The sequence below is a fragment of the Pogona vitticeps genome, chromosome 7 (genome assembly GCF_051106095.1).
Source record: "Pogona vitticeps strain Pit_001003342236 chromosome 7, PviZW2.1, whole genome shotgun sequence".
Taxonomy (NCBI): Eukaryota; Metazoa; Chordata; class Lepidosauria; order Squamata; family Agamidae; genus Pogona; species Pogona vitticeps.
Genome location: NC_135789.1, coordinates 24,207,977 through 24,232,549, shown reverse-complemented (window position 1 = coordinate 24,232,549; position 24,573 = coordinate 24,207,977). Strand labels below are relative to the sequence as shown.

General features: G+C 45.9%; 1 long non-coding RNA gene across 1 annotated transcript in view; it reads right to left on the bottom strand.

Annotated features, from left to right (window-relative positions):
* Positions 1 to 23,745, bottom strand: part of LOC140701733 (uncharacterized) — a 28,482-nt gene extending 4,737 nt beyond the window's left edge. Inside the window, exons 1-2 of the long non-coding RNA XR_012080674.2 lie at positions 23,648 to 23,745; positions 6,007 to 6,075 (exon numbers count right to left, since the gene is read on the bottom strand). This is a non-coding gene — a long non-coding RNA (uncharacterized LOC140701733). The remainder of the gene's footprint in view (positions 1 to 6,006; positions 6,076 to 23,647) is intronic.
* Between the last annotated feature and the right edge of the window lie 828 nt (positions 23,746 to 24,573).

Here is a 24,573-nt window from a genome sequence, read left to right as displayed (position 1 = left end):
CAAGGAATGTAATCATTCGCTAATCTAATCAGACATAATCTGATCAAATAATAATTATCAAAGCTAAAACAGAGGAGGGTTTGCCGTTTGAGAGAGCATCTCGTTCCTAAAGGACACGTCTTCCTATAGAAACCTGTATATTTTGATTGGAGTTACTCTTCCATTATCTGGGTTCATTCCCTCGCTGCTATTGATACCTCCGGTTTTACTTGAAGAAAACTCCACAAAGTGGTCTCATAACCCAGGGCAACTGTAGGACTATCAGACTCTTGGTTAATAAATCGCCCGTTCCAATCGTGTCTGGACAAGGATGATTACCTTGTTTGTCGATTTATTGACTGCTTGGCCTCGGTGTGGATCATTAGGGGGTTTGGTTGCTTACTGGAGCCTTCCCCCAATATGCAATATCTGGCATCCAGAACAGCTCGCTTTGCTTGTTCCGTAATCAACTCAGGTTGGATTCTGGGTTCATAAGGTTTTATCTCAACTCCAGTATATATTTGATAGATGGCTCCAAATAAGAGATGGGTTGACTTAGTAAAGGAAGTAACAGCCTTGAGTTGGCAAGAGGTGGAAGAGGGCGGTGGATAGCAGGCCCGTTTGGAAACCATGAAATTCATACGTTCACCATAAGTCAGAAATGACTTGATGGTAACACAACAGCAACACCTTACTGACCTCTAATGGTGACTCACCCGGGAGAAAGGCCTTAAATGGAAGGCTTCAAGGCCTTGCTAGGCCTAGCTTGACTCAAGCTTCCTCTTCCTGCCTCAATGCTAGCTGGGGTTTTTCTTTCCGAACAGGAAATCGCTCCAGCAATTTAGTTGTTGTTGTTTAGTCATGTCCAACTCTTCGTGACTCCGTGGACCAGAGCATGCCAGGCCCTCCTGTCTTCCACAGCCTCCCGGAGTTGGGTCAAATTAATGTTGGTTGCTTCGATGACACTGTCCAACCATCTCCTCCTCTGTCGTCCCCTTCTCCTCTTGCCTTCACACTTTCCCAACATCAGGGTCTTTTCCAGAGAGTCTTCTCATGAGATGGCCAAAGTATTGGAGTCTCAGCTTCAGGATCTGTCCTTCCAGTGAGCACCCAGGGTTGATTTCCTTCAGAAGGGATAGGTTTGTTCTCCTTGCAGTCCAGGGGACTCTCAAGAGTCTCCTCCAGCACCACAGTTCAAAAGCATCAATTCTTCGGCAGTCAGCTTTCTCTATGGTCCAGCTCTCACTTCCATACATCGCTACAGGAAAAACCATAGCTTTGACTATGTGGGCCTTTGTTGGCAAGGTGATCTCTCTGCTTTTTAAGATGCTGTCTAGGTTTGTCTTCGCTTTCCTCCCAGCAACTTAGAGAGCACCATTAAATTTCACACCAAAACCTGGAGCGGTTTAGAGTTGTCAAGAGAGATGGTTGGGAGTCAGAAACGACCCAGAGGGCTTCCAGTCCAGCCCTCCACCAATGCCAAAAATCCCCGATCTTGCTTCTTTTTTTAAAGCTCAGGTTGTAAAACCTCTTGGGTCAGCCTCAACGTCTCGCCTCAGAAGGCAAAAACAGAGTATATTGCATGGGGCTGCCGCCTGCCCGCCAACGCGGAAGCGGATTATGTTAAAAGCTTTATGGGGCATAAGAATTCTGACTTGACTTTTGAAGGACAGGAAAGAGATCTGTGAAGGAGGTGGGAAAGAGGACGTAGAGACAGGAGGAGACTTTTGCTGTGGACTTTAAGGAAAGGTAGATGAGCAGGGGGGGGGGAACACACCATGCTTTGAAAGCCAGGACTTCAAGAGAAGAGAGAGCTACGCTCACGATTTCTACACCCCACCTCTTCTCTCCCCAACCTCTAACAACATATCCTCAATCCTCTCGCCTAGTTCTAAACCTCAAACGTCTGTAGCCTAAGCCCAATCAAGGCTGCTTACTGGCGAATTACGACTTAAAGCTCTTTCGGGGAGATTTAGGGCGATTTGGTTCTTTTTTTAAAACCGCAGAAGAGCAACGCAACCGTCTTCGCCGGCAGAGGGGGGAAGCGCTCCCCACTCTTCATTTCCTCTAGCTGAGGGGACCCCTCTAGCCACGGTTTAACCCTTGCAAATGGGCTGGGCTAGATGCAACACATGAACTTGGGGCTGCCCTTGAAGACTTTCCATTTTTTTAACAAGCTGTTCTTTTTCCCAGTTTGGGGTGAGGGCAGGAGGACGGCTTCCTGGGGGCTGCTGTAGGTTGCACACAGCATTCGCGGATGCGCGTAACAGGGCAGAAGGGACAATAGCCACCCTGTAAGGTAGGCCAGGTGAAAAAGAGACACCTGGGCCAAAGTCAGGCAGTGAGGCTGGTGACAGTACAAGGATTTGAACCCGGGTCTGCCATGTCCTCGCAAAACACACAGAGGATCTAACCACTACACCTCCCTGGAACCTTCCTCAAATGTCTGGAACCCCACATTCTGGAGGGCTTGGGAGAGAGGGCTCCAGGGTTTAAAACATCTGGGCAGCTGGGAGGCAACCCCATCCTCTCCTCTCCCAACTGGTTTAGGGATCCCTTCCGTCCGCTTTGAACCCAGAGGACAGGAGGACAGAATGGAATGGATAAAAGGGGACTCCAAACTCAGGCAGGGCCAGTGAGGGACCTGGATGTGATGTGGTCTGGAGATCCCGACAAAGAAGCAAAACGGGGCGCAGACTAGAGGCTCCCCCCTCCTTCCTCTAAACTACATTAGGTAGCACGGTTCTTGGTCCGAAAGGTGGCCAGAGAGCAATTCTCCTTTGAAGAACACGGCAGACCCAGGTTCAAATCTTGGCATGGCTGGATGCCTCACTGGTTGATCTCTGGGCGAGGCATCTTCTTCACAGATTTCCTGTTCCACTCCTGTCACGTGCCTCTGTGAAAGCCATGTGTACATCACCTGTGATTACAGGAGGGCCCTCCAAAGGGCGATTAAGAACCTTGGAACTGTCCATCATCCACACCCAGTCGATCAATTCAGCAGGGACACTCAGGTCCTATTCTCGATGCAAAGTTCTGAATTTCTGGTAACATTCCCTTTCGTTCCATTGTGGAAGGACAGCGACGCGCAGAGAAGAATAGCGACAAGTTCTGCAAATTGTCCACCCCTTTCTCATGGAACTGACACTTCCAAGTCTCAACAACTTCCTCAGAGAAAGAATAAAAACATTTCGTTGCTTACAGTTGGGAACAGATCAACAGCAAGCTAGCCACCTGACTTGCAGCAGAACTAAAGAGAGGGAAAAGAACACTTAGCAGGGAGGCGGGGCTCTCTTGGAATTCAGAGGCGGGGAAGGAATAGATTGGTTAGTGCTGGATAAGATTGAGAACAACCCCAGCCCATAAAGGTCCCTCCCAGCCACATCTAATATAGGCAGCATGCAAGGTTGTAAAAAGCCCAATAATTTGTCCCCCCAAAATGAGATGCATTCTATTTAAGTGGCAATCATACAAACAAATTCTAAGTGTGCGGCCATACACAATACTAGACAAGTTGGCCTTCTCTCCTGTCTTCATTTTGGCGACACAAGAGCACCTCTCTGTTCTGGGGAGGTGGAAGTGGCCACCCATCCTTTGCCGTTCTCCATAGGGGAAAGCGACAGCCCCCTAACCTCGTCCCTGCTACGGTTTTTTTGCATTGCATGTACTGCGCTGGGAGAAAAGACAGCCTGAAAAGGCTCCTCGCACGTCCCTCTTGCCGCTGGTTCTGGTGGCCTTCAAACACTATAATCAGGCGCAATTAGCATTAGGCGCATTCTCTCTTCTAGAGGTGAGGAACAGGTGGCCCTCCAGATGGAGGCTGGCGGGGTGGAAAAAACCCTGTCACAATCCCTCGCTTGCTGGCTTGGGCGGCTGAGAGATGCAGGCCAGCCTCTGGAGAACGGCAGAGTCCTCACCTCTGATCCATCAACCTTCCAATCAGAGACACATGCCCATAGTGAATAATTTTGGCACTGATCATCCCCACAGCTTTCCCTGAGGCTCCCTGCCCTCTTTCTTTGGGGTACATACCTGCCCCCAAGACACCATGGCTGCCTTTTGCTCTTTCTTGGGCATGGCACATAGGACACATGAACCCAGCAATGGGGTGTTTTTGATTTCCTGGACTACACATGCTATCATTCACCATTCTGGGAGTTCCACATACTTTCCAGGCACCTTACAAACACCTCAATGTGAGCACCGGGGAGAAAAGCCTAAACTGGAGGGCCTTGAGAATGAGCAAGGCCACGTTCCGCTCAGACTTCCTGTTCCTGCCCCAGTGCTAGCTGGGAGCTTCCTTTCTAAACAGGAAGCTTAGGTACAGCTAGGCCTAGCTAAGACCCAAAGCTTTCCTATTTAGGCCTTCCTCCCAAGCGAGTCACACTGAGATGTTGCTAAGGTGCCTGCAAGACAGGTAGCAATTCCCTGAATGGAGAATGATGGTATTTGTAGTCCTGAAAAATCCCCAAATCCCATTCTCTACGAGCCACAGCTGGGACCTTCCCTCTCCTTGTCTGGTAGAGCAGAAGACGGCCATGCGGCTCTCTTTCCTCTCTTTGAAAGCATGATCTCTACTGTTCGAGAAGACGTCACAGCAGGCCAGTGTCGGAGCTGGCAGAGGTTGCTATGTTTCGTGCCTCAAGAAGTAGGGGGAGCTTTGGCCACTCCTGGGAAAAGTGACGCCAAAAGTAAATAGCAATAGGGGACATTTGCCATTTTCCCCCCTGGCACTCTCCAGTTCACAATCCCCTTTGCATCTGGAACTTTTCAAAGATAATTGAGTGTCAGGAAAGGTCACCGGAGGCTAAAACCAAGATCATCCACACTCCTGTATTTCCAGTCCCCTCGTCTGGGTGTGAAAGCTGGACAGTAAAGAATCTAGCTGGCAAGAAAAGGCAAAAAAAAAGAAAAAAGGTAGTGCTGGAGGAGAGCTTTGTGGATGCCCTGGAAAGCCAGAAAGACAAACAAGTGGGTCCTCAATCAAATCCAGCCTGAACAATCTTCTGGAGGCAAAAAAAAAAATAATAATAATGATGATGAAACTGAGGCTGTCCTACTTTCACATCATGAGAAGGTAGGATTGTCTGGGAAAGACCATCATGCTGGGAAAAGTGGAAGGCAGCAGGAAAAGAGGAAGACCCAATACGAGGTGGACTGACTCCCAAAAGGAACCACAGGCTTGAGTCTGCAAGATCTGAGCAGGGCTGTTGAGGACAGGACATTTTGGAGGTCGCTCATAGGGTCGTCATAGGTCGGGGTTGACTGGACGGCGCAGAACGACAACGACAGATATTTTTGGCACCCTGGAGCAGAACCCGGCGACCGCTCTCTTATCGCTACCCGGACGCCTCATCCTCCCCCTGTTCTAAAAGTGCGAAACAGGGTTACAGATGCATGTCTGTTTGGAAGTCAAATACACACACATTCCTTCTGCAACCTGCAGGGGACTAATGAATGGGTTTTTTTTTCCCCCACCCCACCCCTGACCTTGTGATTAGCAATTTCCCCTTAATTGCTGATCAAGCCGGGTCTCAGCCCATCTTGTTCCACTCGGGACCCGGAGAGCCTCAGGAGAGACAGCTCAAGCCGAGAGAGAGGGCTGGTGTTCCCTGCCTCACTGTTTTCCATCTTTGTGCTTGTTTCCATGTCTTCCCCATTATGCACCATATGCCAGACTCATTACCAGGCTAAATTTAAACTCATAAATAAAAATAGTGGCGGCTGGGGGGGGGATGCACATGGGGGCAGGAGGGTGTAATTTCTCGGGCTGGATTCGGGCCAAGGCATGGCTGCAGGAGAGGGACACAGGATCTTAATTAGCAGAAGTGGGCTGCTCAGGGTGGAAAGCCATTTCTGAAGGATCAGCCTTTCCAGAAAGCTGGTCATGCGCTCCTGGGCATCCCCTCTTGCGGAGTGCTTCCTTGAGAGGCCAGAGGTGAAGATTCCCATCTCCTGGTGCCCCTCTTCTCTGCAAATACACCTACCCACCTAAAGACATAAACCTAAAGAAGTTTGTATACTCACAAAAATCTTCCTTCTCCATTGTTCTGAAGAGACACCTCAAGGATGAATTTTCTGGATTCCTCCCCTCCCCTGCAAACAACAGGAAATAGAGAATGCTATTGTTTTTTTCCTGATCAAGGTCTCTTTTGTTTGCCAAAGCTAAGGTCCATGCTTTCCTTCGTTTATTCGTTCATTGATGAGATTTTAAATCCACCTTTCTCTTTAAAAGGGACCCCAGGGCACTTACAGCAATCAAAAGACAGTACAGTATTTAAGTCAGGAATAGTGAGTATGCAATACGAAAAGGATCAATGAATACAAGATCAAGAAACAAAAACAACACCAAAACACATCCAAAGCAGGATGGTTCAAAAACAGAAACCCAAACACTCAAGGCTGCCTGTCACTAAGGGAAAGACGGCCTGAAGAGAAAGGTCTTTTATCTGCTGGCGGAAGGAGAGCCAAGAGGGGGTCAGCCCGGCCTCCAGTGGCAGGGAGTTCCAGAGTTTCTGGGAGCAGCCACAGAAAAGGCCCTCTCCTGTATCCCTACCAAATATACCTGTGAAGGTGGACGGACTGTAAAAAAGGTCTCTCCTGGGGATCTTTACTCTCAAACAGACTCATAGAGGCAGCCATTCGGCTGCCGTCTTTTGGACCCACTGAAGTTTCCAAGCACTTTCCAGAGGCCGCGCCAGGCAGAGGGCATTACAGTCATCCAGCTGGGATGTCACTAAAGCACAGGTCCCTGTGGCCAGATCAGACCTCTCCAGGAACGGATGCAGCCGGCGTTTTAACTGTTCCAAGGCACTCCTGGCCACCGCCAAAACCCTGGGCATCCCGGCTCAGAAACGAATCCAGGAGTAAACCCAGGCTGAACACCTGGATTTTCAGGAGGAGTACAACCCCTATTCCTTGCTCTGCCTTTCGACTCACGAGGAGCACCTCCATCTTGTCTTGGTTACATTTGAGTTTTCCCACCCTTGTCCCCTTGGAGAAGCACAGCAGCCACCCACGTTCACAGAGCAACTAGAGAACACCGGATTGACTAAGGGTGGGATTTGGGGTATTTTTCTTTTCCGTTTTGTTACTACGATATCCTAATTCTCTGTTCCGGGAGTTGGGCCTCGCTCGCAGGCACCTTACAGACCCACCTCTCTGTGGCTCACCTGGGAGAAAGGCCTACACCGGAAGGCTTAGCCTTTGAGGAGGGGCTAGGCCTAGTTCCACCCCAACTTCCTGTTCCGAAACAAAGCCCCCAGCTACAAATCAGGAAGGAACAGGAAATTGGGGTGGAGCGAGGCCCAGCTAGGCCTCGGAGCCTTCAAGCTGAGGCCTTTCTTTCATTTCGGTCTTTGAAAGATAGGCTGAACTCCCAAGAACTGGAGAATTAATAATAAAATGTTTTTTTAAAAAATCCCATCTCTATGACTAACCCTTTTAAAAGCCACTCCCCCCCCCCTAATTGTCAAAAGACCGTGCAATGAAGCTGCCCCCACTGCCCTGTGCTATTTGCATAATTTATCTTAAGGCATGATTTGCATTAGAAAGCATTGTTTGCACCAAAAATGTGTCTTGTCTCTTCACCTCTTGACGAATACACCGTCAAAATACTTTGCCCTTGCCAGGGCCAAATTTTAAGGTTCACCTCCTTGCATGCAGAGGTGAGAAAATGAATTAATGTTAGATGCCTACTGTTGGAAGAGACCCCGCACAATGCATCTGCATCACTGGAGAGTAACTATCTCCCACGGTCCAGAAGAGGGAAGAAAGGGATGGGTACGTTTGAACAGGGATGTTGGCAAGCCTTTGGGTCCAAGTCTGAGTCTTTGGTACCAAGTCCTGAGTTTGAGTGTCTATTAAAAACAAGCCTCCCCCCCCCGAATAAAGGGAGGGGTGGGTGGCTTCCGAGTCAAGTCTGACTCATCGGAAAAAACAACAGCAACAAAACACCTGAGTTAACTTTAAGTCAAGTTCCCAATGCGAATTAAGTCCGACTCGACAGCAAGTCCCGCAACTCGAGTCTTGAGTCTTGCATTTGAGGTCCTCCACGTATGGTCAGAATGCAGCCCTTTATCGCTCTCCATCTGCTGGAGGCAGCCATCTCCCAAACCAAATCTGTTCCGGGTTTTGGTCCGAACATCGACGGAGCTTTCCACAGTTCGAAAAGCCCAGCTCTCCCACTCTGTTTCAACACCCTGGGTGCGATACTTCTCTCTCTCTCTCTCTCTCTCTCTCTCTCTCTAGCTTTGCTTTTTTTGTTTTGTTTCACGGAAATGGTTCAGGACGGAGGGACCGAGCGACCCTTGAAGAACAGCAATGCCAGCAAAAGCTCTTCTCGCTTTCGCCAGGTCCTGCATCTCCCCACAAACAATAAATGATCCCCCCCCCAGTTCTACTTTAATTTCTTTTCGAATCCTGGAATGTTCCAAAGTGCTAGAAGGCATCCCTTTTCTCTCTTGTTAGCCAGTTCTAATTGTGTCATTAGTAATTAATGACTTTTTTAGTGGAGACATTTTATTTTTTAATTAAAAGAAAGGAAAAGCAGCGGAGCGGGCCCATTTATGTCGTGGGTTTTCTTGGGATGGACTCTGTAACTCCTCCGCGTTGCTGGGCAGGTTGGATGCTGCCCCCTAGTTAAGGAAAAAAATAAAAATAAAAGGAGGATATTGCAACATTCTCAGTTCTAAAAAGAAACGGTTGTGGCACATGCCACCCAAAGCAGGCTTTGAAATATATTCAGAATTTGGCCAGCTTTTCCATCTCATGCACCCAAGGCTCAGATGGAAAATTTCAGATATGAAGTCTGAATGCTGTCGGGTCCAGTTTGTGTCCGAAGATTTGAGAAGTTGTGTTTCCGTCGCTTTAATTTCCTTTCAAATCCTGGAATGGACGCATCCGTTGAAGAGTTTGTAATTCCTAGCAAAATTCCTCTCGCTATGCAGCAGATGGGCAGGGCTCACAGAGTAGACTCCCCAGATGAGTCTACTCCTTTCTCATGAACTGGCATTGACACTCCAAGTAACTCACTCTGAGACATAAGTAGAAGAAAGAATAAAAACCTTTTTTTTCTTTACTTACAGTGGTGAACAGATCAAACAGAAAAAAAAACATGACTGCTTTCAACCACAGACACCAAAAGACTCAAGAGAGGGAAAGGAATCCGTCAGAAGAGAAGTGGGGCTCTCTTGAAATCAGAGGCAGGATTGGTTAGTGCTGGATAGACGGACAGGCACTCCAGCCCACAAGAGCTCCTCCCAGCCACACCTACTAAAGGCAGCCTGCGAGGTTGCAAAAGACTCCAGGAGCCTCTTGCTCCAGACAATGATTTGCTCACTTTCCTAACCAGGAGGTGGAGAGGTTTGGGAAGGAGCCTCCTCCAAATGGTTTAGGAAGACCAGATTAGGGCCCAGGGTTTGTGAGTCTAGGACATGAGTTCAAACACATAAAAAGCACAAATACTCCAGTCCATGGTTAGCTGAGATCTCCTCACTGGAAGCTTTGTTCCCACAATCTCTACCCATCCTGATGATCTGACCCTACAAAGTGGCAATCTTGAAAACCCACATGAATGCAACTTATAGTCATGAGAAATCCCCCTTCGCTATACAGTAGAAGTACACAGACCCACAGAGGAGAATAGCTACCAGTTCCTCAGATAGTCCACCCCTTTCTCATTAGCCAGCATTTCACATTTCAAGGACTCACTGAGAGAGATTTGCAGGAGAAAGAATAAAATACACATCTTTGCTTACAGTTGCTTGAGGTTACAGACTTGCGTGGGCTGCTTTTATGTCACACGTAGCAACCAACCGGACTGATCAACAGCAAACAAAAACAACTGCCACCAACAGACTAAAGAGAGAGAAAAGAACACTCCACAGAAGGGCAGGGCTCTCTCTGAAATCAAAGGCTGGAAGAAACGATTGGTTAATGCTAGATAGATGGACATTCACCCCAGCCCAGAAAAGTCCCTTCCTGGTCACAAAAACCACAGACGGCATGCAAAGTTGCAAATAAAACTCCAACACAAAAGGCCTGTGACTTAGTAACTGGGAGGCAACTCAAGACTGGTTCTGTCGTTACATCTGATTCTGGAACTTCTGCCCGCAAGGGGTCATTGCAGAATCCTGGTGGCTCTATTTTGAGGCAACATCTGATCCGGGAAGGGGGGGGGGGACTGATCTGATTCACTCTATGCCGTTATCCACACCTGCACTTGTTTTTAAGTAGGACGCCTCATTTCGTTTTTAAGTGAATGCCAAGCCAAATCCATCAATTTTATTGGGATCAACCAGAAACTCACAAAAAAAAAAAAGCATGCTTTTGAGATCTCCAGCATTTGCATGAACTTTCCCGCAAACACAGAGAAAGCCAGCCGGCCATACCTTTAAAATGCTGTTCCTGGAGTGCTTTTCAAGGCTGCTTGTTTACTGAAGGCTGAGCTGTCCCTAGAAATTTAAAAAAAAAATGTTCAGACTGAGGTTGTTCTACTCTGGGCACATCCTGAGAAGGCAGGATTCTCTGGAAAAGACAATAATACTGGGAAAGGTGGAAAACAGCAGGAAAAGAGGAATACCGAGCGTGAGATGTATTGACTCCCTAAAGGAGACCACAAGTTTACAAGAGCTGTTAGTGATATGAACTTTCAGAGTCTGTTTCTTGGTCTCTAAGGGGATGATGGTCAAGGGGTAACTTGTATGTTCATGGATTCTTATTCCCATCGCTCTTGACCAGTGGCTCTACTTTCTAAGGCACATGGGGTTTATAGTCCCATTGCATGTACTGTAGAGGACTACTTCAGGTTCTTAACAGTTGGGACATGATTTTTGCTATTAGCTATGTTATTTCTTTCTGATTTGGTTTGCTAGTCTGTTAATTGCTTGAATTCCAGGAAAAGCAATCTGTGGTGTAAGAAGTAAACAAATAAGGAATATAAATATTTCACACATAGCAGCTGCTGAGATTTATCGTACCGCACTAACATGTCACGGGGAAACTATATTCTCTCTCCCGCATCTCAGATGTAAGAACCACCTTTAAATAAATATTGGACTGAAGTTCAGGTTGGTGTCAGCCAATTTTTAACATTTACTTTTATATAATTTTGTTTTTAATCTTGGAATTCTTCCTTGCTTCACACGAGGAGCTGCAGCCGATAAGCAAATGTCACAAATCCAATTAAAACAGGAAAAACAAAGCTTGCAATTTAATAAATGTTTAAAAGGAGCAAGAAACAAATAACCAATAATGAGCTGAGATGGATAGGAAATCTAAGATCAAACAGAGTCACTAACGAACAAACACATTCAGTGTGAAAGAAATCTAAGCCATAAACAATTACTAAAAGATATTTGTTAGAACAACAGTATTTTTGCCATTGTATTTATGTATCTGCTTTATTTTATTGCAACCTTCTTTGAAGGTAGTGCCGGCTGGATAGCTCAGTGGTTTAGATCTCCGGCTGTGGAGCCAAAGGTTAGGAGTTCGAGTCCTACCTGGGTCTTGCAGGAGAAGAGCCTGCCTGTGTGGCCTTGGGCAAGCTGCACAGTCCCAGGGCGCCCCTAGTGGAAGTGGAGGGTAAACTACTTCTGAGTATTCTACAGTACAATACAGTGGTGCCTCGCTAGACAGTTACCCTGCATGACAGTTTTTTCGCTAGACATCGGCTTTTTGCGATCGCTATAGCGATTCTCAAAACAGTGATTCCTATGGGGGAATTTCGCTGGACAATGTTTGGTCCCTGCTTCGCAAACCGATTTTCGCTAGACAACAATTTTGACAGCTCCCTCCGCGCTCGCAAAACAGGTGTTTTGGGGACCTAAGCTTTGCAAGACAGCAATTTAAACAGCTGATCGGCGGTTCGCAAAGCGGCTTTCCTATGGCCGATCTTCGCTAGACAACGACGATTCTTCCCCATTGGAACACATTAAAAAGATTTCAGTGTATTCCAATGGGGAAATGCTTTTCGCTAGACAATGATTTTGCTAAACAGCGATTTCAGTGGAACGGATTATCATCGTCTAATGAGGCACCACTGTACTTGGAGAATTCTAAAAAGGGTTGCCATAAGTCAGAATTGACTTGATGGCACAAAATTATTATTATTTATTAAAAGTAGTACATCCCTCCTCCTCCTCCTGGCTTTATTCTGAGAACAACCCTGAAAGGGAGGACAGGCTCAGAGGGGCAATGATTAGCCGAAGATCATCCAGCGAGTGAGTTTTATGGCTGAGTGGGGATTATAACTGAGGTTTTTCAAGCCCCAATCAAATGCTTTGAATCAAGACTCCAAAGGACATGAAGTTCTAATTTCCTCTCTATTCAGCACCGGTGAGGCCACATCTTGAGTCCTTTGGTCAGAGGAGGGAAAGAAGGATGATGAGGGGACCAGACACCAAGCCCTAGGAGGAAAGACTGAAAGCACGGCATGTGTTTAGCCTTGAGAAAAGAAGACAGAGAGGAGACAAGATAGCCCTTTTGAAAGACTTGAAAGGTAATCCTACAGAGGAGAGGCAGGGTCTGTTCTCCATCGTCCCAGAGTGCAGGACACGTCATATCGGGCTCCAGCGACAGGAAGCCAGATTTAGGTTCAGCACCAGGAAAAACTTCGTAACTGTTAGAGCAGTAGGACAACGGAAGCCATGACCTCAAGGGGAGATGGTGAGCTCTCCAGTGTTGGAGACCTTCAAGAGAAAACTGGACAGCTGTCTGTCGGATCTGCTTTAGATTCAGTTTCCTGGCTCGAGACGGGGGTTAGACTCAACGGTCTTAGAAACCCCTTCCAACTCTGTTATCCTATGGTTCTGTGAATGCCTTCCGACTGGACATACCCAGGGCCATGTGCTTTGCCCTCAATGTCTCGATTCTGGGGTGGCCTCCCTGCTTCCGGACTCCGATGCTTGTTCCTGAGAATCGATTTCTCTGGAGATCAAGGAACTCCGCAGGGTACCACGACGGGGTTCTCTTCTCTTTCCTCCCCCACACCCCCACACCCCCTACATGGTTTCCCAATTTTATTTTCCGATTCTCCGTGGGAAGCCCACATTAGCTGCCGTTGGAAGGAGGCAATCAAGCTATTTTGGTGAACAGAACTAATTTAATGCATGGCTGGTTTTAGCTCAAAAGGGGAAAAAAAAATAGGGACAATCAGAAATCCTCAGGGAAGAGAATAATGGGGTAATTTGCACAGACCGACCAGGGAGGGAGAAAGAAAAGAGACTGGTACGTCTTTTGCATAATCTTTATAAATCTTTCTGCAGTTCTCCTTTCCTAGCTGGTTGAGGGTTTATGTAATTTTCAGGTGGCCTGCAAGGAAGACACGGTCTGATCCCACCACCGGATGGTCGGGATAGGAGCGTGATTTGCTTCGGGCAGAAGCAGGGAAGGGAAAGTCTAAGCATCCACGGTGCGGCAGGATCAGAAGAAAATAAAAAGAAGAGAGGAAGAGGAGGAGGAAGAGAAGGAGGAAGGAAAATGAGGCAAGCAAAGAGAGAAAGCAGTAAAACTGAAAAGAACCGGAAAGGCATTTAAAAATTAGAATTATGAAGAAAATGCCTGAGGAGAGAGCGTTTCTTCAGCCTCCTAAGATTAGACTCCTAAATTATCCCAAGAATTCCAAGAGTTCTTCGGAAAAGACCATCGTGCTGGGAAAGGTGGAAGGCAGCAGGAGAAGAGGAAGAGCCAAATACGAGATGGACTGAATCCCTAAAGGAAGCCACAGGCTTGGGTCTACAAGAGCTGAGCACGGCTGTTGAGGACCAGAAATTTGTACCTCTTTCCACTATCAGTCAGGCTGAGGGCCAGCTTGCCTCCCTCCCAGCCCCTTCCTATGATCTCTTAAGGACCCACGTCTGCTATCAGGGCTTCATCCCGAAATCTCCAGGCACAGGACACACCTGAGCTGGCAGGACAAGCCATCTCTGTACAGATTTAAAAAACAAAACAATTAACAAAACTCTGATAAGCTTCCAGACATCTTACTCGCTTCCCCATCTCTGCATGCATAAACAGCCAGTGTCTTCTCTACCAAATAAATCCCCAGATATTTATAATGCATTGCTACTGTTCAACGACACAAGCATCCAGGGCTTGCTCTGCATAACTCAGCATCATGTGTTTTTGCACACAGGGTTGTGTGTGTGTGTGTGTATGTTTGCAAGTAGTCACTTATTTACGGTTTTCGTTTCCTTCCATTTAGGAAGGGGAAGAAACCCGAGAGACGCACGTGTTCTCCGTGAAGACCTTGGTAAATAAAACATTCCCGATTTGCTGAGCTTGCTTCGCCAGACCGGGCTTGGCTGCCACTGTAGGGGAGATTCAAGGAGTCTTCCGACAGCGTCATCATAATAAGCAATAAATAAGAACCCAAAGTACAATTTGATACAGCCAGAGCTTGGCCGTGCTTCTTCGAAGAAGGAACCTATTAAGTTACTCTTTGCTTCAAGGCAGCCAGAGGAGATTTTTTTTTTATTATCTGTGCTCGGTTGGTAAAAGTAGTTCACTGCAAAACAGTTATCAGCAAGCCAGAAAAATTATAGGGAATTATTCTCTGGTTCCCTCTAGTGGCCATTTCTGATATTGTACTTTAGAAAGGCGAAAAGGTAAAAAAAAAATAACAAGCAGCTTCGCTTGCCACTTATAGGAATCAATCAAACCTTCGTAAATTCCCATAAAAATGCTTCTAAGTATGCCTTGACGTTAAATTGCAGTTTCTGGAAGTAGCTAGAAAACATTACTCATCATAGCAAAATGTAACTTTGTAGTGATACAGGGTGTAATTTTTGAAATCCACCTTAGTTACCTCCTTGTTACAAAAAACTAACCAGTTACTACCTTACTTGTAATTAGTTGCCTGCAAGTCTTATCAATCAGCAGCCACTATTCATCAGTACCATTCGTCCTGATGTTTTCTTGATGGGAGGAGTTTCTCCACTGCTCTGTAAAATCCTAAGAGGGAATGTCCATGGATAACTGGGTTGAAAGCGGGACAGTGCGGAAAGTTGACAGGAAAACAATGGATTTGTATGAGATATGGTTCTGAAGGAGAACTTTGCAAATACCCTGGACGGCCACAAAGATGAGCAAGTGGATCCTATACCAAATCAAGCCTCAACTCTCTCTGGAGGCAAAGATGTTGAAACTGAGGCTGTTCTCTACTTTGGGCCCCCCAGGAGAAGACCAGATGCTCTGGAAAAGACCGTCAGGCTGAGAAAGGTGGAAGGCAGCAGGAAAAGAGGAAGACTAAATACGAGATGGACCGACTCCCTAAAAGAAGTCTGCAAGAGATGAGCAAGGTGGTTGACGATGGGACATTTTGGAAATGGCTCATCCAGAGCGTCGCTGTGAATTGGAGATGATCTGATGGCACACAAGGCCAGTAACTTCAAGAAATGATACAGAGTGAGGTCGATTTGGATTAAAAGACGAAGGCCATCTTTCCCTGCTTCCTCCTTCAGGCAAGCCTGGCCAGTGTGATTCCTGGGTTGAGGAGAGAGTTCAAACAACGGCAGACGGGGGAGGCTGGTGTTTTTTCTAATTGGGATTCTTGTCCTCCTCCGATGGCTCTCCTCCCTCGGAAGCCCTTCACGACCGTCGGCGCCTAACGAAGGGCTCTCAAGACAGCCTGACTGTTCTGACAGAGAGGCTCGCTCCTCGCTCGGCGTTTCCACGCACCCCAGATCCCTCCATCGGGTTCCGAGTTCGGGGTCCTTCTCTTTCATCCCAGGCTTCCGGCATGCAAGCCACGAGGGAAGATGGGCGAAGAGAGGACGCAGCTTCTCTGTCCGTTTGCTCACAGGATCAAAGGGAAGCAGCAAGATTTCTGGAGGGCTGCATTATCTGGAGCCTTTCCCTTCTCCTCATGCTGCTGTGCATAAAATAATAAAAATAATATAAAAAGCTCTCAGCTCTCCATCCTGTTTGAAGGCAAAGAGATTGGGGTGTGTGTGTGTATTACTGTGGCACAAAATTTCTCCTGACTTATATGGCCCTAGCAGGGTTTCCAGATGATCAGAGACATTCAAGCCATGGTTTTTCCAGTGCAGCTTCCTTCCATAGTGAATTTCTGTGGCTGATCAGGATTCAAATTCAGTTCTCCTAAAGACAGATACCCTACCTTCTATGCCACACTGGTTCCTGGAGAAAGAGAGGGACCATTTCACACAATTTCCCCAAAATTTTGTCAGGGCAAGGAAAAAAAAATCCTCCCAAAGTTTTCTCAAACAAGGTTTGCCGTGACCGGCTCGTGTTGTTGGAACAGCTTAATTCACTCTGCACTTGTTTGTCTATATCTTCCAACTGGCTTAAGAGAGGGGAAAGGGGCACTGAGCCGAGAGGCGGGACTCTTTGAATTCAGAGGCAGGGAAGGAACTATTGGCTAGTGCTGGATAGACTGACAGTCACCCCAGCCCAGAAAAGTCCCTCCCAGCCAAACCTACTAAAGGCAGCCTGCGAGGTTGCAAAAACTCCAACACCTTTGAAGTCTGAGCAGAAAGAGTTGAAGCACAGCTTCGGGAGGGCTTCCTCGGTCCTGACTCTCCATGTTCAAACCTCATCCATCCTAAATGTTTCTCCCAGCAAAAGACGAAATGAAAGTATCGCTTTAATGTGTTGCTCTTCTTTCTCTTCTGCAAGAGAAATTAATTTTGCCTCTGCATAAGCACCTGTCACAGTGAATTAATGTCTGCGATAGGGAAAATGATGAAGAAGCTGGGTCATTAGGCAAATTTTAATTAGAGGCTCAGATGTCCTTTGCTAATAAGATGCTACATATATTTCATTTGTGCCGGCATTTCTCACTGGCTTTCAAAATTTCTAGCTGGACAGTAGACATGTTATCCGTCATGTGGACTGGCAGAGAAATGAAATGGAATGCCTGAACCTCCCGCTTTTCAACTAAATTTGGTTGTTTTGTAACATTGGAGAGAAAGGATTAAAGGGCAGGGCAGGAACAGGAAGCTTAGGTGGAACCAGGCCTAGCTCAGCCACAAAGACTTCCTATTTAGGCCTTACACCCAGGTGAGCCACACTTAGGTGTCTGTAAAGTGTCCGTCTGTCAGGTGGAAAGGAAGGAAGGAAGGAAGGAAGGAAGGAAGGAAGGAAGGAAGGAAGGAAGGAAGGAAGGAAGGAGCTGATGATGGACAGAAGGAAGGAAGGAAGGAGCTGATGGACAGAAGGAAGGAAGGAAGGAAGGAAGGAAGGAAGGAAGGAAGGAAGGAAGGAAGGAAGGAAGGAAGACAAAGCTTCTCAAAAGTTATTTTTCTTTTAAAAGAAGAGCTCCTGATGCTTTTTTTTTAAAAAATGTATCCCATTTTCAGAATTCAGATCTGTTCAGGCCTTTTCTCCCAAGGGATCTACATTTAGGCATCTGTAAGGTGTGTGAAAGTCAGGTAGAACTCTCAGAATAGAGGATGATGGGATTTGTAATCCAAGGCCCTAATGATGAATTACTTTTCTTGAAGTAATGGCCAAGAAGGAACAAATCACTCTTTTTTTTTTAAAGCATCATTCCAGTATCTGGTTCTCTGCCATGTTGGTCTCCTCCACATCTCAGGGAATTCTTCTCCCATCATCTCTCTGCCTCTGGAGGGGAGTGGGAGAGTGAGTTTTTGATCCAGTATCACATTTTGATTCCTGTGTAAAATGTATGCCACTTTCATCAGTGGATTGGGTTTGCATCATTAATCAAATGAGTAGAATTACTCAGCTCAGATTTCTGTAATCAGGCAGCAGCCCTAATTGCTATTATTATTTTTATTAAGACAGTATCATCAGTGGGAAAACAAAGACAGTGTGCTTGACACTACGAGCAAGACAGAAGGGTCTCTACTCTAGGGAACAGACACCGGGGAGAATGACATCAAATCTCTGTATGGAAGGGAGAATGAAATTAACATATTGTCCTATTTTGAAGTTATGTTAAACCAGCTAGAATAGCAGCATTGCTGAATAATTGTCATAATTAACATGTCGCCTCCCTTAAAAAGTAATCTCCACCATTCATTTTTTGGGGGAATGAATATGGAAACATCCCATCAAGCAGAGAGTGCCTGCTGTATAATAAAATACAATAAACACAGACTGGGAGTCTATTAGTTACACCCACAGGCGGAATTTTGTGGGTATAAATCTCAGCAACGGCTCAATGTGAGTTAAGAAGTCGGTGTCGCATTTGCTGTTGTATTTACTGAGTGGTGCGGCTCAGTGCGCACCAGCTCATGGCTCCGCAGACTTCTAAATTCATGGCTGTTTCCTACAGAGATTAGCACCCATTGAATCAACGCTGGCGGAGATATGTGAAAGGATCTTGGCCAGGCAAACAGAAGTTGGAAACAGGGATATTGGTAAGTCCTGAGTCTCAAGTCCCAAGTCCCTATTAAACACAAACCACGCACGCCCAAATAAAGGGAGGAGGGTTCTGAATTATGAGTCGAATCCGAGTCACTGAAAACAACAACAGGGTTGAGTGTGAGTCAAATCACTGGGGCAACTTACCGCATTTTTCTGTGTATAAGACTATACTTTTGTCTAAAATCTTTAAAAATTGAGGGTCGTCTTATACACGGAAGTAAGCTGAGGAGAGAACAAAAACAAGTGGAGGGGAAAGCAAGGATCAAAGCGATCCTGCACCACTTTGATCCCTTCCCACCTACGCTTGCTAAGCCCCACTTAGATTTCTTAATTTTGGATTAGAAAAGTGGGTGGCGTCTTATACATGGGGGCGTCTTATACATGGGAAAATACAGGAAATCCAACTTGACAGTGAGTCTTGTGACTCGTATCCCCGTTCCCATTTCGAAACAAGAACAACCAGCCCGAGGCAAAGTCAAGGGTCTCCAAGATGCAGTTCTCAAACCACACTGCCCATCCAATTTGGTTAACGAACAAATCAACCAGGCAAGACGAATACTCAAAAGGAACCTCCGGGAAGACAGATCCAAGAAGAGAAACTGACCTGACCTTGCTGGTGGTACCTTTAAGCCCACAAAGGAGACCATTCGCACAGGTCATAAATGATCTCCAATTTCTCTTTGACAAGAATACTTCACTCTCCCAAGCTTTTGGTGGCAGGTCTATGCTTGCTTACACAATCCCACAATCACTCACAACGTCTGACACACAACAAGCTAGATGACACTGATCAAACAATGGGGACAATGCCCTCCTCCAAATCCAGGCGCCAGCTTGGCTGCCGTTTTTACTACAGCAACATGATCACAGGACCACCACTGACGATTAGTCGCAATTAGCCACAATTGTGGAAATGAGGTGGAAATAGCCATCAGACTCCCACCGCTATTTCGTTCTCACCTGGGGAGTAAGAATCTTGCAAAAATTAAAGATCTTACTGAGTTGAGGCAGCCTTCAGTCAACCAGAAGGAAGAGTTTGGTGGGCATTGTTTACTAGCAATGGGACTTTCAGGTTAACTAGAATGGAAAGACACATGAAAGAGGCCATATATTTTCTTTTCAGAGTCTTTGGGCGTTTAAGACAGAAGGCCTCTGAAAAATAAAAGATCTGGGATTCTGAAAGGTGGGAGAGGCAACGAAAATTATGGACTTCTTGTGTAGCTCACATTTCGCATGACCTGCTTTGGTTTTTGAAAGGAAAACACCTTGCTTCCATTTTCTTTATTGTTGCCTGAATTGCCAGACAGCCAACTCTTCACCTGTTGAACTACAGCCTGCACTGCTGGGCTGGAGCTATCAAAGTGGCAGGAGGAAGATGTGTCCCCCCCCATGTCTCTCATATTTTGGGGTAGGGTATTTCATTAGATTGTCATCAATATGTGGACTTGTGTTTTCTTTTGATTAAGATCATGATGATGATTTCTGTTTATCAGGTACAGTATAGTGTTGCCTGTTGATGAACCGATGAAGATGAAAGAGTGATGACGTGATGAACTTTCAAGTCCTGTTAGGCCCTGTAGAGGTCTGTGGATGATCGACTTTTTGTTTCTCGTGAACTGTTATTCTTGCCCCATTTTTGGAGTAGATGCTTGTCCGTTGCCTCGCCCCTGCCTTTTTGGGCTTGCTCTGAGGGTTCTGGAGGGGTTTCATCAGCCTTCAGGCCAGGAACCAGGGTGAGGAAACTGTAACGGAAGAACCCGAAAGATCCAGGTATTTCTGGATTTAGGAAAAGAATCCAAAACTGAATGAGGAGCCCGTTAAACGACAGCCAAATGAAAGCAAGATGGACGTTTTCCCCCTTCTTCATAACTCTATTCTGGGGCATAAATGGCTTCCACCTCAGGGACGATCCAGGACGTGGGATCCAACGGAAGCCTATCCATCGAAACCAAAAGGAAATTCTCGATCCCTCATCATAACATGCGATAACAAGCATCTAACCCTTAACCTCCTGAGGAATACACAACTTCTAAAGTATGCTAGCCTTCTTCTCCATTAGCGTGCCTCCTGTAGGGTAGATGTTCTCATTTTCATAACTAATTCCCTTTCGCTGAGTGCTGGCCCTAGACTTAATTACACAGAGGTCAACGTCACCATCCCTTCAGCTGGGAAAGACCCTGCTGGCAATCACACACGGCCCCTTTCCTTTTAAATCTATACACTAACGAGTGCTACGGGGGTGCTTCGTATAGAAACCGAGTGTAATACAACTAATTCAAAAGCCCACCAACCGTCTGCATGAAATGGCAACAGCAAGCGTGAAGATGGACGCTGCCGAACCAAAAAATAATGTTTCAAGAGAGTTCAGATCTTGTCTTGTTTTAGATGTATCAATTATGGCTGCGATGGAGTGAGCCAGTCCGGGCTCAAATAGTTTTCTCTATGACTCTGATGGTTATTCAGGGCCGCTCACAGAGAAAATTAATCAGCTCCCTCTTTCCTAAGCCCCTAATTTGCTTTCCAGTTGAGCCCTCAAGCACGGAAAGGGTTTACAAAATACAGGGGACAATTCCGGCTAGCAAATCTTGGTACCCACCTTGGGTCCTTCTAAGGAAAAACGAGAGGTCACGGTATTTCAAGTAAATACATTTCAATAATTCAACGTTCCCTGGTTCTCCATCGATGCAAATTTCAGCTCAAAATCGTGGCAACTTGAGACACCGGCGAAAGCATTCAGATACAGAGCCGCGGAATTTGATGCGTGACACATTTCACCCTGGTGAGACTGAAACGGATGGAGTCACACGGGTGCAAATATGTGATAGGATTCCAGTCATGGATCCATGAGGAATGAGGAGCGGAATTAGACATTTTGCTGGTGGAGAGAATGTCAGAGATTTAGGGTTTTGGGGACGAGGGACGAAAATGGACATGTTGATTCATCTGTTCCTAGAGTTTGGTGGAAGGGGTCGTTCTTAAAAATCATACAGTGGGGTCTTGACTTCAGAACTTAATCCGTATTGGAAGGCAGTTCTCAAGTCAAAAAGTTCTCAGGTCAAATCTGCATTTCCCATAGGAATGCATTGAAAACCATTTGATCCGTATCTGCTCTTTTCCGTCCATAGAAACTAATGGGAAGCTGCTATTCCGCCTTCGACCACTAGAGGGGGGATATTTTGTTTCTTTTTTTCTTAGGTCAAGAAAGGTTCAGGGAAGGCAGGGAAAATACAGTCCACGCAGGACAGTACCAGGCAGTCCGAAGACTGTCTCCCAATCCACTCTCTAAACGCTGGGAGGAGGGAGGAAGCAGACAGGCACCCTTTTCACTGGCCGACAGTTAACTGAAAGTTCAAAATTTGCACTTTCCTTGCCTCCCACGTGGTTTTTTTCCAGTTCTTAACTCAAATCTAAGTACTTAAGTCAAGTCAATATTTTCCTATGAGAGTGGTTCTTAAGTCAAAATGTTCTTAATTCAAGCCATTCTTAAGTCAAGACCCCACTGTAGATAAGGAAGAAGGTCTCTGCATCCTGCCAACATCAAGGGGTGACTCTGGGTGCAGCAGCCATTTTATTTCATCACCTTCACCCTCATCATCCTCATGGGCTGTCAAGTCAATTCTGACTTACGGCCACCCTTTTTCTAGGTAGAGAATGCACCCTCCCTGGCTGCGGAATGCTCAACCCATTTGGGTTTCAGCCTGAACTTCCCAAGAAGCTGATCCTATATGAGGAGATAGGCTTCAGCAAGACAGAGAGTTCTTGTAAAGTTCAGACCAAAACCCGGCTTTGCTGCTTCATGGACATTCGAGGCCCTGCTCTTAGCCAAAGACCACACTGGCTTCCATCCAATCACAGTGGCTCAATTAAGCATCAGCTGGCTCTCAGGGGGTGCAAACCCGCCCCAGAGCATTATGGGAAGTGATGGGGTGGCACCCATTGTTGAAGGCGGCCATTTCAGTTTCCCACAATGCCCTGATGGAATGTTTCCTGGGGGGGGGCATTATGGGACATTCCAGGGATGGACTCCAAAGGAGAAATACCACCTGATACTGGATCTTTCTCAACAGACATCCAGCAAGTAGTTAGAGATAGTTACTTCTAATTAATTATCGCCCCCACTTATAAAAATGCAACATTATAAGTCTAATCAAATTATGTTCCTTTTGCACAAGTAACATTTAGTTACTACTGTAGTTCCCAGCCTGTGACCTAATTCTAATTTAATTATGTTTCTTTTGACCAAGTACTGTAACTTTTAATTACTACTGTAGTTCCCAGCCTGTGACCTAGCTAAGGTCACGAGGCAGGAATTTCCCACAGTTTTAGCATCAGTACTGAGTCTTACAGTGTTCAATTGATGCTCAGGTATTGAGGAGCCAGATGAGAGGTACCTTATTTGGTACAACAACTAATATACTGTAGCATTCTGATGTTTTTGTATAAAGTAACTAGAAGGAACTACATTACTGTTGGAGAAACTGGAAAGTGAAGAGTTGCTTTTTTAAAAAAAGTTACTGTTACAATAACAACACTTCTCCTTTGAGTCGCACGGATCTAGGCAGCAGAGTTTTTGTTACATACAGATTTTTCAAAAACTTATAAATATTTCAATAAAGAAATACATATTCAATATATAAGTACTCAATAAATTCTCTTTTCTGGAAGGAAAACTTTGAATGTATTGATACACACCGTGGATTGAGGTCTGATTGCAACTGCATAGAATCTTTTTTAGAGAAATGAAAAAGCAAAACTTGGGGAATTATTCCAGTAATTTCCCCACGCAACCTACTCAATATGACGACAGTGAGCATAAAGACTTTCTAAATATGAATGGTAAATATAGTACAGTATTGTAATCATCATCCTGTTTGTACAATTGATACAATAAACTCATCTGCTCTCTTGCTCTCTCTCCCTGTATCAACTGTTTATGCTTTTTTAGTTATGTTTTTTTGAGAGAGGGTATAAGAGTTATACACAGATTTTGAACTATGTGGGGGTCTGGCGCCCTTAACCCCAGCGTTGTTGAAGGGAGAATTTGAGGATGGCCTTGGTACCAGAACAGTAACACATTTATTATAAACATTTCCAAAGCTGCTTCTTAAAATAATAATAATAGTGGAAAAAAACATCTTATGTACGAGGCTCCCAAATGCCATCTGTTATTATTGGCTTGACGAGTATTTACAGTCATCAGGACGCAGAAGGCAAGGAGGGGGAGACCCTCCGTATGAGTAATCCTCACACTTTCTCTCCCGCCACCTTCTACCACTTGGAGAAGAAGACGAAAATTAAGACCGACGCCACTTACAGTCTGGGTGGCTTTCCCAGCCCGCTGAAAGAGGAAAACGATAATCACGCTGGGGTCTCGAGGGGGGGAAGTTGTCACAGTGAGTGGCTGGAGAGGAAGACAGAAGGGGGGAAATTTGTCCTCAAGTTTCCATGGTTTCTATGTTTATGCCATATCATTCTTGCTTCTCTCCGTCTCTCTCTTCAGACATCACACGCTCTCATCCTCCTCCTCATCATCTTAGAACGGCAGAGCTAGAAGGACCCCTCTAGATCATCCAGTCCAGCCCCTGACAAAGAGGCCCAGTGGGAATTCGAACTCCCAACCTCTTGGCTCCCCCACCAGAGATCTAAACTACTGAGCTATCCAGCAGTTCTTATATAACGTATTTTTCTGTGTATAAGACTATACTTTTGTCTAAAATCTTTAGACTCAAAATTGAGGGTCGTCTTATACATGGAAGTAAGCTGAGGAGAGAACAAAAATAAGTGGAGAGGAAAGCAGGGATCAAAGTGATCCTGCAGGGCTTTGATCCCTGCTTTCCCCTCCACTTGCTTAGCCCCACTTAGATTTCTTAATTTGGGTTAGAAAAGTGGGGGTGTATTATATATGGGGGCATCTTATACATGGAAAATACAGTATGAGGATATCCAGCCTCTCTCTCTCTCTCTCTCTCTCTCTCTCTCTCACACACACACACACACACACACACACACACACACACACAGAGAGTGACTTTCAGGGCAAAGTGCTTGGCCCTTGAAATCTGCTCATTGGCAAACCTTTGCATGTATTTCCAAGAAGTTAAATATGCACACGCATACAAAAATTAAAACTCCGCCATATGTTTTACAAAAATGTTAATGGCTGAAATCTCTCTGCCGCTGAAAGCAAACACAGAAGCAAATATTTGTCAGAGAAAGGAAGCCACGGGGGGAAAATGTGTA